A 16,186-nucleotide genomic window follows, 5' to 3' on the forward strand; every position below is an offset into this window, starting at 1 on the left:
TTGACATGTAATTTCTTCAAATAGAATGTTAATTATTACCGTTTTTAAGTTGATTTTAAGCATGAGATGAAGAATTTAAAATGTACTTATGAAAATTACTCCTACACCTTTGAAGGCAGCCTCTGAAATAAGCCACAGGTGTGTGATGGTGGTGGGTTCTTAGTTCAGCTCAGCACTTGGAGATACGTTGGCGGCCAGTGCTGGGTATCTGCACACATCTTCTGCCCTCAGGGATCTTTTGGTCTAACAGAGAAAATGAAATTCACTTGAAACACAATATGATATGGGGAAGAAGAGACGTATTTACCTGATGGTGTGAGAGTATGTTAAATTGATTCACTGAGGTGGGAGGACAGGCAGAGGAGGTCAGAAGTTAGCTGAGACATCTTCTGAGCCGAGTTGTAGGATCCGTGTAGTTTGATGTGTAATTTGTTGTTGAATAGGGCTGGGGAGGTGGATGGGTGGAGTGCACAGTCACACAGAAGCAGTATGTTTGGAGAAATGGGACATGAAGAAAAGGTTACTTGGAGGGGCGTGTGTGGTCTTGTGGAGGGAGATGGGCTCAGGTACAGGAGGTTGTATGTCATGGTAGGTTGTGAGATAGAGATCCTTTGAAGGTTTTAAGCAGGAAATAAGTATAGTCATATTTGTTCTTAGAAAGAATCACTTACGGCAGAATTTATTCAAATTTATCTGTCTAAGGAATTCTGATCCATATGAGACATTTAGTCTGTCCGTTGAATGTTATCTAAGCTGTTTAGGGCTTAGCGCCCCCGTGTGGTATTTTCTGGAATTGGACATTCTTGGTAAATGGTGGGAATGAGCGAGCTTTCAGAATCCAGAGGCCAAGTTGCCCTTGGATCTATAAAGTATACTCTGCATCAAAAATATCTATCCGCCAGGTTCTGTTATTTCAAGACTTTCTAAGGAAAAGAGGTTTTTTTTTTGTTTTTTTATATGCATGGGCTTTGAGTTGAGGATAATCTGGTTTCAAATCCCAGGTCCATCATTTAGAAACTTGGGCAGATTACTTAAGTTTGAACCTCAGCTTTTTCATCTTTAAAATGCAGATAATACCTACCCCAGTTGTTAGAATTAAATGAATCGATAATATCAAGTATATAGTGTAGTGCCTGGCATTTTATAAGATCTCATCCCCTGCCTGCTTCTCATTTAGATGATTGGAGAGAGCAGTATAAAAATGTTGGATACTGCAGGGAATTCAGGAGAAGGGCCACCAGGATGGGAAAGTTGGAGGGAAACCAAACCATTTTTCAGTTTTCTCCATGTTTGTGGTAGTGCCAGCCACCCCAGTGAATGTGTATGCCCTGTGCAGTTAAGAGTTCTGAAGGAAGTTTTCAGTGATGAAGGCGATCTCAGAATTCGGTTATCAGCATGAATCATCATCACTTCTAAAACTTAACAGCCTCCAGATGTGGGAGGAGTTCTTGGTTCATTTTATTGGTGGGTATACACAGAGCTCTGTTGTAGGCCTGGGTTGGAGGACACAGATGTGGCAGAGGATGTTGTTTCTGCTTGAGGGATAACGGGAGAAGACCCAGACATGAATGGCAAGAGAAAAGTAACAGTGACTTGACAGGTTATCGTCAAGAAAGTATTTGGATGGCCCAATATGTACAGAGTATTATGCTGGGAATAGAAGAGTCTACGAGATATAAAGCATGATTCTGATTTATGAAAGGCTTAAAAAAGGATATATCAAATATATATGGAAATTGGAAAAATGGGAAACATGAAATAGCTATTGTAATGTATCAGGTAAGTGGTATAGATAACTATTTGTAGAGCTGGGAAATAATGGGGTACTGACTTGTTTGGGAAAACTGCACCAGAAGTCAGATGCATAGATTAGCAGTTGATGGAATCTCCAGGCTAGAGGAGATGTGAGAGAGCAGCTAATTCAACTTTTCACAAACTGCACTAATTTCCTCTACTCCAGCCCTGACTAGTAGTTATGGGGTCTGGGAATCAACAGTTCCTAGTGTGAGCCATCTACCTTAAGACTACACATTGCTCTGATGGCTAGTTTATTCTTATATTGACTCTAAATTTTTCTCCATATGATTTTTTTCTCTTAGAATCTAATTCCTTTTTTACATAGTGATTACTATGTAAAATATTTGAGGTTATGCTTGAATTTTTTTTTCCTTTAGTGTTTTAGCATGGAAAATTTCAAAATGGTAATAGTAAAGAGATAACAGTAAAATGAAATTATGGCCCATCACTCAGCTTAACAGTAATTCCTTAATATCACCCATTTTTGACACATTTCAGAATCCCCTCTCTTCCTTTTAAAATTATTCTTACTCAGTTCAGGATCTTGAGGTCCAAAAGTTATAAAGGGTTCATACATGTCATAAATCAACCTTTTAATCAGATATAAATTACATATAACAAAGTGTACCCATTCTAGGAATGAATTTTAACAAATGTAAGCACTTATGGAAAAACAACCATAACCAAATATGGAACATTTCTTTTGTTTGAAAAAGTTCCTTTGCATACCTTCTCAGTGTATCCTACCCAAACCACCTGTTCTAGGCAACCGTTGACAAAACTTTTTCCTGCTATACATTAGCTTTTCCTGTTGTAGAATTATAGTTATAAATGGATTTATAGTTAGGTATGAAAACTGCCCAGCCTCATGGTAAGTTTATTTTATCTTGGAAACTGCCCAACTGCTCTCAAAAGTGACTGTACCATTTTATATTTCCACTAACAATTTCTAAAACTTCCATTTGGTCACATATTTGCTGACATCTGGTATTATCAGCCTTAAAGTGTAGCCATTCTAATGGGCATGCCTTTGAGGTTTTAATTAGATTTCTTGATGCTTAATGATGTTAAGCACTTTTTCATGTGGCCATACATTTTCATGGGCTTATGTGTGAAATAGCTTTTTAAATCTTTTGTCCTTCTTTAAACTGGCATTTGTTTTTTTTCCTAAATATTAAAATCTAAGAATTCTTTATATTCATATAATTTAGATACAACTCCTTTGTCAGATACATATTACAAATTTCTTCCAAACTCTGGCTTGGCCTTTCAATTTCTTAGCATTGTCTTTTGAAGAGCAAATTTTTAACTTTGATGAGCACCATTTTATTAACGTTCACTTTTATGGTAAAAAAAAACTTACCTGCCTTTTGTCTCCTGCCTAAGGAATCATAGGTAGTTCCAATGATGTGAATATTTTCATATTTTCTTCTAGAAGTTTTATTGTTATACCCTTTCATGATTAAGAAAGACTTTGTTCCATTTTGAGTAAATTTTTGTGAATGTTGTGAGGTAGAGATCATGTTTCATTCCCACCCCCCACAAATGGATATCCATTTGTTCCCATACCATTTCTTTCCCCTTTAAATTACATTGGCACCTTGAGTTGAGATCAGTTGACCACATATATATGTGTCTCTTTCTGGACCCTACTCTGTTCTATTGATCCTATCCTAAGGCAATACCACACTGTTTTGATTACTATAGCTTTATAGTAGGTTTTGCAATCAGGTAGTTCCTTTGTGAAATTGTTTTGGTCACTGCATTTCCTTTGCATTTCCATGTAAAGTTTAGAATCAACTTACCACTTTCTACAAAGAAGCATGCTGAGCGTTTGATTGTTCTTATTACTGAGTCCATAGATGAATTTGGGAAGAACTGGTAACAAATATTAAGGCTTCTAATTAAGATGAACTAAGTTCATCTCTGCATTCATTTAGATCTTTATAATTTCTCTCAACAGGGCTTTGTATTTTTCAGTGTACAAGTTTCATGCATATTTTGTTTATGTATGCCAAGTGTTTCATGGTTCTTAATGTTCTGAATGGTGTTTTTTTACATTTTGTTTGCAATTTTTTGCTGATATCTAGAAATACAGTTGAGTCTTTTGTACTGACCTTACTTATTATCTTACTAAATTATTCTATTATTTCTAAGGGGGGGTGTAGATTTCATAGGATTCTTTGTGTAGATGACCATGTCATCTATGAATAAACACCTTTTTAAAAAAGTCAGATTAATGCATAATTTACATCTAGTAAAACTCACCCTTTCTGTATGCAGTTCTGTGTTTTCACATTTTTTTCAAAAATTTTTGTGTTCACCCTTCTCCTGCCTCTCTTTCTAGGACTCTAACTGTATTTATTTATGTTACGTATGTATGTCTTTATTTATGTTAGCTCATTTTATGTAGTTCCACAGGTCACTGAGGCTCTGTTCTTTGTTGTTGTTGCTATTTAGTCTTTTTATGTCTTAGCTTCTATTTAAGTACTTCCTGTTGCTACCATTAAGTTTATTGATTTTTTGTGGTATCTTATCTGCTCTTAAGCCATCAAGTAAAATTTTCATTTTGGTTATTTTATTTTTTAGCTCTAAAAGTTCTACTTAGTTTTATTTTATATCTTCCATTTCTCTCCTCAGTATGGTCATTTAAAAAAAAAATTGTTAAATATATTTTAAAATGATTCTTTTAAAGCCCCTTAAAGCTAACATTCTGTCATCTCTTGCAATTTCTTGGTCTATTTTTGTAGGTTAACTTGTCTCTTAAATGGGATACATTTTTATGCTTTTTTTCATGTCTAGAGGTTTTGTGGGGTTTTTTTTGGTTTTGTTTTTTGGTTTGATTGTTTTTCTTTTTGGATACTAGGCACTGGGAATGTGACTGTTGGGTGCCTGGATTTTGGTGGCTTCCTTTAAAAAAAGTGGTGAAGTTTCTTTTTCTAGACTGTTAAGTTACTGGAAGATCAGCTTGATCCTTTCTAGTCTTATTTTTAAGATCTGTTGCGAGGTATAGTGTGTATAGTAGTATTTACTCCAGAGCTAGTGTTTCCCTACTATAATGATGTTATTCTTCTGGAATCTACTAAATGCCCTGAGTATTCATTAAGGTCAGTTCATGCTGACTAGCTGGAATACAGATGTCTCCCAGCCCTGCATTAACTGGAAATGGTTCAGCTTCCAGCCTCCTTGTAAGTTGTTCTTTTTGCCTGTAGTTGTTCTTTGCTGATCCTCAAGGAATCTTGCTTATTCAGGTGCTGCTTTGAATTTAGCCCACGACTGAAGGAGACACCCTTGCAGATTGCTAGAGCTCTTTTTCTTTGTCGTCCTCATCTTTCCCCTAACTGTCCGTGCATGTGTCGGGCACCTCAGCCTCTCTGAACTCTGATCTCTGCCTCCTTGGCAAGATTGGTATATTTTGCTTACCTTCCCTATATTGCTGTCTACAGAGTGCCTCCAGGTAAAAAAGCTGGGTGATTACAGGGCTCAACTCATGTGTTAGCCTTTCCTCAGGAGTCACGATTGTGTGCTGCCTCTTGTTCTCTACCTGAAAAACTTTTTTTTTTCCCATAAATTTTGTCCAGTTTTCTAGTCATTTTTAGTGGGAGGGCAAGTATCAGATCAGTTAACTCAGTCTGTGCATGGCCTCTTTTTGTTTGCTGTATTTTATTTGTTTGTTCAGTGTATTCATTAAAGAGGCAGGTTTGTTTGGCTGCTAGGAAGTACCTAGTGTGGGTTTTGCTAACTGCATTCCTCTAGTACAATTGAACATTTTCCCTTGTTTATATTTCTTGGTAATTGCTTCGTCATATTGGGAGTCCAGATTCAGTTTCATTTTTGTTTGGCAGGAATACTTAATAAAATATGTTTGTATACTTCCATCAGGAGGCATCTGTTGTCTAGATGTCCCTCTTTTTCTTGATGTTACTAGCAATTGGTGACATTGATTAGAATGTCTGTATTACAGGCTGTAGAATGGTAACTGTCTACTTATAGCGTTCCCACGTCATTTAAAAGTTGGGACACTTCTACAAGGAGAAACTTAATAATCAACTATTCTTTATACTGAGATTGGTTTGTATAGTTAAGGCAGTATAAATATTTGATTCTTTCTGTTTAAATAGTTTTCAAAATAATGAGTTGTCTTACCAGCAGTATCCAAAGATGCCCCAAAGGTTTACATATGTGTTTCTTTTAATTCTTTTCTAAGAATCATTATGATGCATGAATTTTAAAGTATTTGGTTTTTATAATCCACAGTAGTTATTATTCTTATCAATGCTCAATCTCTCCCATTTTTAGTTACTGGGAGCCTCTTTCGCTTTGCTCCTGGGCTCTTTTGACATCATCTCGTGGTCATTGATACCTTCCTTGCTTTCTAGTGTAACAAGATGTTCCAAGCTCATTTTGTACATTTCCTGCCCAGATCTTGAAGGAGCTATTTCTCCAAAGAGTTTTTTTTCCTTTCACTGGGAAATGGTATTCAGAGGCAACATTCTGGATATTAAGATCACTTACTGCTTTAGAGTCGGCCATCATTTCTAGGCCTTTTCAGAGGACAAAGCTAGGATATAAGGGAGGATTTTTTTATGTGACTGTTCATTACGATGCCATTTGGATATTCCCAATCAGAGTTCCAGACACTAATGGAATTCTACTTAACCACATCTATCTGATACTGTATTTTCTTTCTCCGATGTTGGAAATCCCAGTTTTTAATGACATCAACATAATTATTTATTTATTTTACAATATTCACATAACATTATTAAAAATACCATATCAACACTACCACCCACAATGTGTTGCTGAAAATATTGCAAGGATATTTTGCAGTTCTTTTTGTCTTTAACCTGCATCCCACTGGGGTATGCTTGAAAATAATCCTTTTATGTTGTTCTGCCATTAAGTTGGCATAGTTAGGTTAATTGTTTCATTTTTGCTTTCAATTTTTAGGGATTTTTTAAAAAAAGATTTTAAAATTTTCTAATTATCTAACAAATTTACAAGAGCCAAAGTCAATTTGTAGAACAAAATCTGTTCAGAGAAGTCTAACTTTTGTCCTATTTCCATCTGACCTGTTGACATGTTCTTCTATAGGTAATTTAAAAATTAATTTCATTATCTACCCTGCCATTAAAGAATAAGCAAATGATTTCTGCATCTGGGCTTTCCATGTGGCGCTAGTGGTAAAGAGCTTGCCTGCCAATGCAAGAGACATAAGAGATGCAGGTTCAATCCCTGGACCAGGAAGATTTCCCTAAAGAAGGAAATGGCAGCCCACCCCAGTGTTCTTGCCTGGAGAATCCCACGGACAGAGGAGCCCTGTGAGCTACAGTCCGTGGGGTTCACAAAGAGGTGGACACGACTGAGCGACTTTCACTTTTCTGCATCCAGCCAAGGTAGACTTATAGATACCAGCTTTACTCTCCTAACTAAAATAGCTAAAAAGAAAAAAGCTGAGACAGAATACATGACACAGCAGGTTTCGAGTCATCAGGCAACAAAGAACAGTAGTTTCTGAAAGCTGGAGAACAGATGCCATGAGGTTTACAGCTGTCACATCTCACTGCATTGAGAGAGTTCCCAGGCTTGGCACAGAGAGGAGAATCCCTGAACTGAGGAAATGGAGCTGAAAGTCCAGGAAGAGCAAAGCAGCCTGGATTCACAAGGCGGAAGCCCAAGAAGAGAGCTACACAGAGAGCAAGCCCTGGGGATTTTCGAAAGGCCCCTGAGTATTCACCAGAGTAGTGATCACATGAGGGTCACAGACTACTTAAGGTCAGAGAGTGACCTTGATCTAGGGAGTAGAAGAGACAATTGCTGACACAGGGCCAGGAGTAGTACCTCGTAATTCTAAGGGAATCGGGTAGAGTCTCAGAAGGGTCTTGCCTCAGCCTAAATGCTGTTCATGTCCTCCTTAACAAATCTTAAAAGCAAGACCCAATAGAACCAAACTGTTACCCAGCAATTTACCTACATCCCAGAACAAAGCTTAAGAATAACTGGTTTATTAGTCAGGGTTCTCTAGAGAAGCAGAACCAGTAGGATATACATACAAGAAGAGATTTATTTTAAGGAATTGAGTTACAAATGGAGGCTGAGAAGTCCCATAGTCTGCAGTCTGCAAGCTGGAGACCTTGTAAAGTTGGGTTGTAATCAGTCCAAGTCCAGAGACCTGAGAACCAGGGGAACTGATTCTCCCCTTGGTGTGAGGGCCTGAGAACCAGGAGCACCAGAAGCAAAAGACTGATGTTCCATCTTGAGCAATCAAGAAGGAAGGGACAAGTTTTTCCTTCTGCATTTTGTTCTCTTCAAGGCCTTGATGGATTGAATGATCCCCACTCACAGTGAGGAGGCCAATCTACTTTACTTATTGTATCAATTCAAATGCTAATCTCATCTGGAAACACACAAAGACATACCCCCAAATAACATTTAATCTGGGTACCCTAGGGTCAGTCAAACTGATGTAAAAAATTGACCATCACATTTATTCACAAAGTATGGCATCCTGTCAAAGATTATCAGGCATGCAGAGGCAAGAAAAGATGACCTGTGATTATGAGAAAAATCAGCCAAAGCCAACAAAGAACTGTCAGAGATGTTAGAATTATATGATGGTATTAAAGTTATTACTGCCATATTTCAGATATTAAAAAAATTAATGTAGAGACATGAAAAATGTTTTTAGAAAAGATGCAAGTCAGACTTCTAGAGATGAAATGCCTCTGGTGAAAATATACTGTGTGGGATTCATGTTAGACTAGACATTGTTGATGAAAAGATTAGTGAACTTGAAGATACAGCAATAGAAGACATCTAAAAGGAAACATATGGGGGGAGAAAGAAAACTGAACAGATTATCAGTGAGCTGTGGGGACACTTTTCAAGCAATCTAATACATTTAACTGAAATCCCTGGAGGAAAGGATAGAGCAGTGTTGAGAAAATTATTTGAGGAAATAAAGGATGAAAAATTTCTAAACTTTATGAAAGCTGCACCTACAGAGCCAAAAAGTTCAATGAAACCCAAGTATAAAAAGCATGAAAAAAACTACACAAAGCTATGTGCTTGTGCTCAGTTGCTCATCATGTCCAACTTTTTGTGACCCCATGGAGTATAGCCCACCAGGCTCCTCTGTCCATAGAATTTCCCAGGAAAGAATACTGGAGTGGGTTGCCATCTCCTCCTCCAGGGGATCTTCCTGACCCAGGGATCAAATGGACATATATCCTAATCAAATTGCGCAAAGTAAGTGATAAAGAGCAGTATCAGCCAGAGAAAAGAGATATTTTAGGAACTAAGATAATATAGATGTCAGATTTCTTATTGGAAACACAGCATGGGAGAATATAGTAGGATAGTATCTTTTAATATGCTTGAGAAATACTGTTGATCTCCAGCATTATACACAACTAAATATTTTTCAAAAAAAAAATGAAGACTCTTCCCCCCCCACCTCGACATACAAGAGCTGAAAAAATTCAACAGGATACCTGCACCATAAGAAATGTTCAGGGAAGACCTTTACGCATAAGAAAAATGACAAGAGACGGATATAACGGACCTACACAGAGTAGTGACGAATGCCAGAAATGGTAGGTATATGGCTAAATATATAAAACCATTATCTTATTATTTAAATATCTTTAAAAGTTAATTTTCTGTTTAAAGAAAAATATTATCAGTGTATAATGGGGTTTACAAAATGTGTAAAGAATAAAGTAACAATAGTATTTATACTATCGATCAGGAGAGGGAGAAAAGGTGATAACTCTTGTAAAAGTCTTACTGCATACTTGAAGTAGTACATATCACTTGAACATAGATTGTAATCATTGATCATTTAAAGATGTATGGCACCCCCCTCCAGTACTCTTGCCTGGAAAATCCCATGGACCGAGGAGCCTCATGGGCTGCCGTCCATGGGGTCGTGAAGAGTTGGACACAACTGAATGACGTCACTTTCACTTTTCACTTTCATGCATTGGAGAAGGAAATGGCAACCCACTCCAGTGTTCTTGCCTGGAGAATCCCAGGGACGGTGCAGCCTGGTGGGCTGCTGTCTATGGGGTCACACAGAGTCGGACACGACTGAAGCGACTTAGCAGTATAATAGTATAGATGTATAGTATAGTATGGGCTTCCCTGGTGGATCAGACAATAAAGAATCCACCTGCAATGCAGGAGATCCAGGTTTGATCCCAAGGTGGGAAAGATCTCCTGGAGAAAGGGATGGCAACCCACTCCAGTAATCTTGCCTGCAGAAACCCATGAACCGAGGAGTCTGGTAGGCTACAACCCATGGGGTTGCAAAGAGTTAGATATGACCAATCGACTAAGCACACACACATATAGTATAGTATAAACTCTAAATCAGCCGCTAGAATAACAAAACAAGGAATCACAGCTAACAAATCAACAAAGATGATAATTAGTATCATTAAAAAGACTTGATCCAAAAGAAGGTAGAATAAGAGGAAAAAGGGAACAAAGAACAGATGGGATAAATAGGAAAAAAAAAGATGCTGGGCTTAAACTTAACCATATCAAGACACAGACTAGGAGGGAGTCATTACAAAGCATATATCTGATAAAGGACTTATATCCCGATTATATGAAGAACTCTCAAAATTCATGAAGGAAAAACATAAGCCAGTAAAATAACTGTTCCCCAAAAAAGATGTGGATAGCAAATAAGCACATTAAAAAAATAAAAAGCTTATCATTTTTATGAAGGAAATGCAAATTTAAACCATTGTGACTAAATAATGACCGAAATTAAAATGACCAAGTGTTGGGGAAGATGTGGAGGGACTGGAAATACCATGTACTGCACATGGGGATATAAAATGGTACCACCACCTTGGAAAATAGTTGGTCAGTTTCTTAGAAAGGTAGGCATACACCTGTCAAATGATCTAGCCATTCTTCTACCAAGCACAAATTATACATCCATAGAAGGCCTTGTATATCAAGGTTTGTAGCAGCTCAGTTTGCAAAAGTCAAAAAATGGAGAATAAAATGTCCGTCAGCTGGTTAGTAAGTAAATGAATTGTGGTTTATCTATACAATGAAATGCTACTCAGCAGTAAAATAGTAATGACTTATTGATCTATGCAGCAACACAGATGAATCTCAAGTTATATTGAGTGAGAGAAGCCAGAGAAAATAGAATACATGGTGAATTATTCCCTCTGTATAAAACATGAGGAAATGCAGACTAATCAATTAGGACAGAAATTCTGCTTGGGGACAGAGAGGAGTGACATGTGGCAAGAGGTGGGATTACCAAGGGGATAATGAGACTTTTGGAGGTGAAGGTATGTTCATTATCTTGAATGTGATGTTTTCACAGATGTATTCATCTGTCAGAACTTACCAGATTGTGTGCTTTAAAATAAGTGTAGTTTACTGCGTGTCAGTTTTACCTAAAAGCTGTAAAATTCTTCTCTCCTATATATAGATATATATGAAATCAAACCCTAGCAGTATATAGAATTATTTCATTTCTTTTTTCCAGTTTCATACTATAGTTGACCCTTGAACAATCCAAGTTTGAATTGCTTGGATCCCTACTTTTACATGATTGTGTTTTTTTTCCACCAAATGCATACTGCAGTGCTACACAATCCACATTTGGTTGAATCCTCAGAGGCAGGAGGACTCTTGCCTAAGGAGAGCCCAGTAACTGTGAAATATGTGGGGATTTTTGACTGCACCAAGGGTTAGTACCCCTAACCTCTGTGTTGTTCAGTGGTCAGCTGTATATTTTAATGTATTCAACAGTTGTTCTGTCATTGGACAGTTTGGTCATTTCCAATCTTTTGTTATTATAACAAAGCTTTGTACATATATCTTTGTAGCATTTGTTATTCTAGTTCTAATATCTTTGAGACAGATCTTTAGAAGTGGGATTGTTGTGTCAGAGGTTATTACACAGGTGATTTTGGGAGATGTTGCTAGATTCTTGTTCATAGGGGTTTGTATCATTTTGTATAATGATCAGTAGTGTATGAGAATACCCATTTCCTCTGCATTCTCTCACTAAAAGAGTATGTTGTTAAATGTTTGGATCTTGCCAATAGAAGTGAGAAATGGTATCTCAATATAGGTTTAATTTGTACTTCTTTTATTATGAGTGAGACAGAGCATGTTTCCCTGTGTCTGGGAGCTCTTCTCTTCCTGCTTCTTTCCTGAGGACTATCTTCATTTTTTTCTGCTCATTTTTCTGTAGGCTTGCTGGCCAGCTTCTATATTTGTAAAGTTCTTTAATCTTTAGGAATATTAACCCTTTGTAATAAATTTCAAATAATTTTTTCCTCAGGTTTTCACTGTCAAACTTTGCTTATTTTAGTCCAAGGGTTGGATCCTTTTTTTTTTTTTTTTTAATTTCTAAGTAATCAAGTTCACGAATCTTTTCCTTTAGATCTTGAGACATAATTAGGAAGGTTTTCCTCACTCCTAGTAATCAAGAAAACTAACCAATCCGATCACATGTACCACAGCCTTGTCTAACTCAATGAAACTGTGAGCCATGCTGTGTAGGGCCACCCAAGACAGATGGGTCATGGTGGAGAGTTCTGACAAAATGTGGTCCACTGGAGAAGGGAATGGCAAACCACTTCAGTATTCTTGCCTTGGGAACCCCAATTATGAACAGTATGAAAAGGAAAAAAGATAGGACACTGAAAGATGAACTCCCCAGGTTGGTAGGTGCCCAATATGCTACTGGAGATCAGTGGAGAAATAACTCCAGAAGGAATGAAGAGACAGAGCCAAAGCAACAACACCCAGTTATGGATGTGACTGGTGATGGAAGTAAAGTCTGATGCTGTAAAGAGCAATATTGCATAGGAACCTGGAATGTCAGGTCCCTGAATCAAGGCAAGGAAGTGGTCCAACAGGAGATGGCAAGAGTGAACATCAACATTTTAGGAATCAACAAACTAAAATGGACTGAAATGGGTGAATTTCACTCAGCTGACCATTATACCTACTACTGTAGGTAAGAATCCCTTAGAAGAAATGGAGTAGCCATCATAGTCAACAAAAGAGTCTGAATGCAGTACTTGGATGCAGTCTCAAAAATGACAGAATGATCTGTTTCCAAGGCAAGCCATTCAGTATCACAGTAATCCAAGTCTATGCCCTGACCAGTAAAGCTGAAGAAGCTGAATTTGAACAGTTCTTTGAAGACCTACAAGACCTTCTAGAACTAACACCCCAAAAAGATGTCCTTTTCATTTTACAGGACTGGAATGTAAAAATAGGAAGTCAAGAAATACCTGGAGTAACTGGCAAATTTGGCCTTGGAGTACAGAATGAAGCAGGGCAAAGGCTAATAGAGTTTTGCCATGAGAATGCACTGGTCATAGCAAACACCCTCTTCCAACAACACAAGAGAAGACTCTACACACGGACATCACCAGATGGTCGATACCGAAATCAGATTGATTATATTCTTTGCAGCCAAAGATGGAGAAGCTCTATACAGTCAGCATAAACAAGACTGGGAGCTGACTGCGGCTCAGATCATGAACTCCTTGTTGCCAAATTCAGACTTAAATTGAAGAAAGTAGGGAAAACCACTAGACCATTCACGTATGACCTAAATCAAATCCCCTACAATTATACAGTGGAAGTGAGAAATAGATTCAAGAGATTAGATCTGATAGAGTGCCTGAAGAACTATGGACGGAGGTTTGTGACATTGTACAGGAGTCAGGGATCAAGACCATCTCCAAGAAAAATAAATGCAAAAAGGCAAAATGGTTGTATGAGAAGGCTTTACAAATAGCTGGGAAAAGAAGAGAAGCAAAAGGCAAAGGAGAAAAGGAAAGATACACCCATTTGAATGCAGAGTTTCAAAGAATAGCAAGGAGAGATAAGAAAGCCTTCCTCAGTGATCAATGCAAAGAAATAGAGGAAAACAACAGAATGGGAAAGACTATAGAGATCTCTTCAAGAAAATTAGAGATACAAGGGAACAGTTCATGCAAAGATGAGCTCAATAAAGGACAGAAATGGTATGGACCTAGCAGAAGCAGAAGATATTAAGAAGAGGTGGCAAGAATACACGGAAGAACTATACAAAAAAGATCTTCATGACCCAGATAATCACGATGGTGTGATCACTCATGTAGAGCTAGACATACTGGAATGTGAAGCCTTAGGAAGTGTCACTATGAACAAAGCTAATGGAGGTGATGGAATTCCAGTTGAACTGTTTCAAATCCTGAAAGATGATGCTGTGAAAGTGCTACACTCAATATGCCAACAAACTTGGAAAACTCAGCAGTGGCCACAGGAATGGAAACAGTCAGTTTTCATTCCAGTCCCAAAGAAAGGCAATGCCAAAGAATGCTCAAACTACAGCACAGTTGCACTCATCTCACATGCTAGTAGAGTAATGCTCAAAATTCTCCAAGCCAGGCTTCAGCAATACATGAACCATGAACTTCCAGATGTTCAAGTTGGTTTTAGAAAAGGCAGAGGAATCAGAGATCAAATTGCCGACATACACTGGATCATGGAAAAAGCAAGAGAGTTCCAGAAAAACATCTATTTCTGCTTTATTGACTATGCCAAAGCCTTTGACTGTGTGGATCACAATCAACTGTGGGAAATTCTGAAAGAAATGGGAATACCAGACCACCTTACCTGACTCTTTGAAAAACCTGTATGCAGCTCAGGAAGCAACAGTTAGAACTGAACATGGAACAACAGACTGGTTCCAAATAGGAAAAGGAGTATGTCAAGGCTGAATATTGTCACGCTGGTTATTTAACTTATATGCAGAGTACATCATGAGAAACACTGGGCTGGAGGAAGCACAAGCTGGAATCAAGATTGCCTGGAAAAATATCAATAACCTCAGATATGCAGATGACACCACCCTTAGGGCAGAAAGTGAAGAAGAACTAAAGAGTCTCTTGATGAAAGTGAAAGCGGAGAGTAAAATAGTTGGCTAAAGCTCAACATTCAGAAAACGAAGATCATGGCATCTGGTCCCATCACTTCATGGGAAATAGATAGGGAAACATTGGAAACAGTGGCTGACTTTATATTTTTGGGCTGCAAAATCACTGCAGATGGTGATTGCAGCCATGAAATTAAAAGATGCTTACTCCTCTGAAGGAAAGTTATGACCAACCTAGACAGCATATTAAAAAAGCAGGGACATTACTTTGTCACCAAAGGTCCGACTAGTCAAGGCGGTGGTTTTTCCAGTAGTTATGTATGGATGTGAGAGTTGGACTATAAAGAAAGCTGAGCACCATAGAACTGATGCTTTGGAACTGTGGTGTTGGAGAAGACTCTTGAGAGTCCGTTCAACTGCAAGGAGATCCAACCAGTCCATTCTAAAGGAGAGTAATCCTGGGTGTTCATTGGAAGGACTGATGTTGAAGGTGAAACTCCCAATATTTTGGCCACCTGATGCAAAGAGCTGACTCATTTGAAAAGACTCTGATGTTGGGAAAGATTGAGGCAGGAGAAGGGGACGAGAGAGGATGAGACGGTTAGATGGCATCACCGACTCAATGCACATGAGTTTGGGTAACTCCAGGAGTTGGTGATGGACAGGGAGGCCTGGCATGCTGCAGTTCATGGGGTCGCAAAGAGTTGGACACGACTGAGCGACTGAACTGCACTAAATTGCTTCTTGGAAGAAAAGTTAAGACCAGCCTAGATAGCATATTAAAAAGCAGAAACATTACCTTGCAAAACAAAGGTCCGTCTAGTCAAAGCTATGGTTTTTCCAGTAGTCACGGATGGATGTGAGAGTTGGACTGTAAAGAAAGCTGAGCGCCAAAGAATTGATGCTTTTGAACTGTGGTGTTGAAGAAGACTCTTGAGAGAGTCCCTTGGACTGTGAGATCAAACCTGTCCATCCTAAAGGAAATCAGTCCTGAATATTCATTGGAAAGACTGATGCTTAAGCTGAAGCTCCAATACTTTGACCATCTATGCGAAGAACTGACTCATTAGAAAAACCCTGATATGGGGAGAGATTGAAGGCGGGAGAAGGGGAGGACAGAGGTTGGATGGCATCACCGACTCAATAGATATGAGTTTGAGTAAGCTCAGGGAGTTGGTGATGTTAGGGAGGGCTGGTGAGCTGCAGTCCATGGGGTTGCAGTGATTTCGATAGGACTGAGTGACTGAACTGAGTAATCAAGAAATTCATCCATATTTTCTCTTGTCCTTACTTGTTCTCATTCTTACATTCAGGTGTCTGACCTAGTTGGAATTTATCCTTATGGACAGTGAGGAAAAAAAAAATCCCATTTTTATTATTTTCCACTTGGTTATCTATATATGTCAACGCCACTTGTTAAAAAGTCTGTTTTTCTCACAGCTCTTACTGTACTATAAATTGCCAATG

General features: G+C 38.2%; 1 protein-coding gene across 3 annotated transcripts in view; it reads left to right on the forward strand.

Annotated features, from left to right (window-relative positions):
* Nucleotides 1–16,186, forward strand: part of MIA3 (MIA SH3 domain ER export factor 3) — a 55,947-nt gene that overhangs the window by 16,335 nt on the left and 23,426 nt on the right. The window lies entirely within an intron of this gene.

The sequence above is a fragment of the Capricornis sumatraensis genome, chromosome 14 (genome assembly GCF_032405125.1).
Source record: "Capricornis sumatraensis isolate serow.1 chromosome 14, serow.2, whole genome shotgun sequence".
Classification (NCBI taxonomy): domain Eukaryota; kingdom Metazoa; phylum Chordata; class Mammalia; order Artiodactyla; family Bovidae; genus Capricornis; species Capricornis sumatraensis.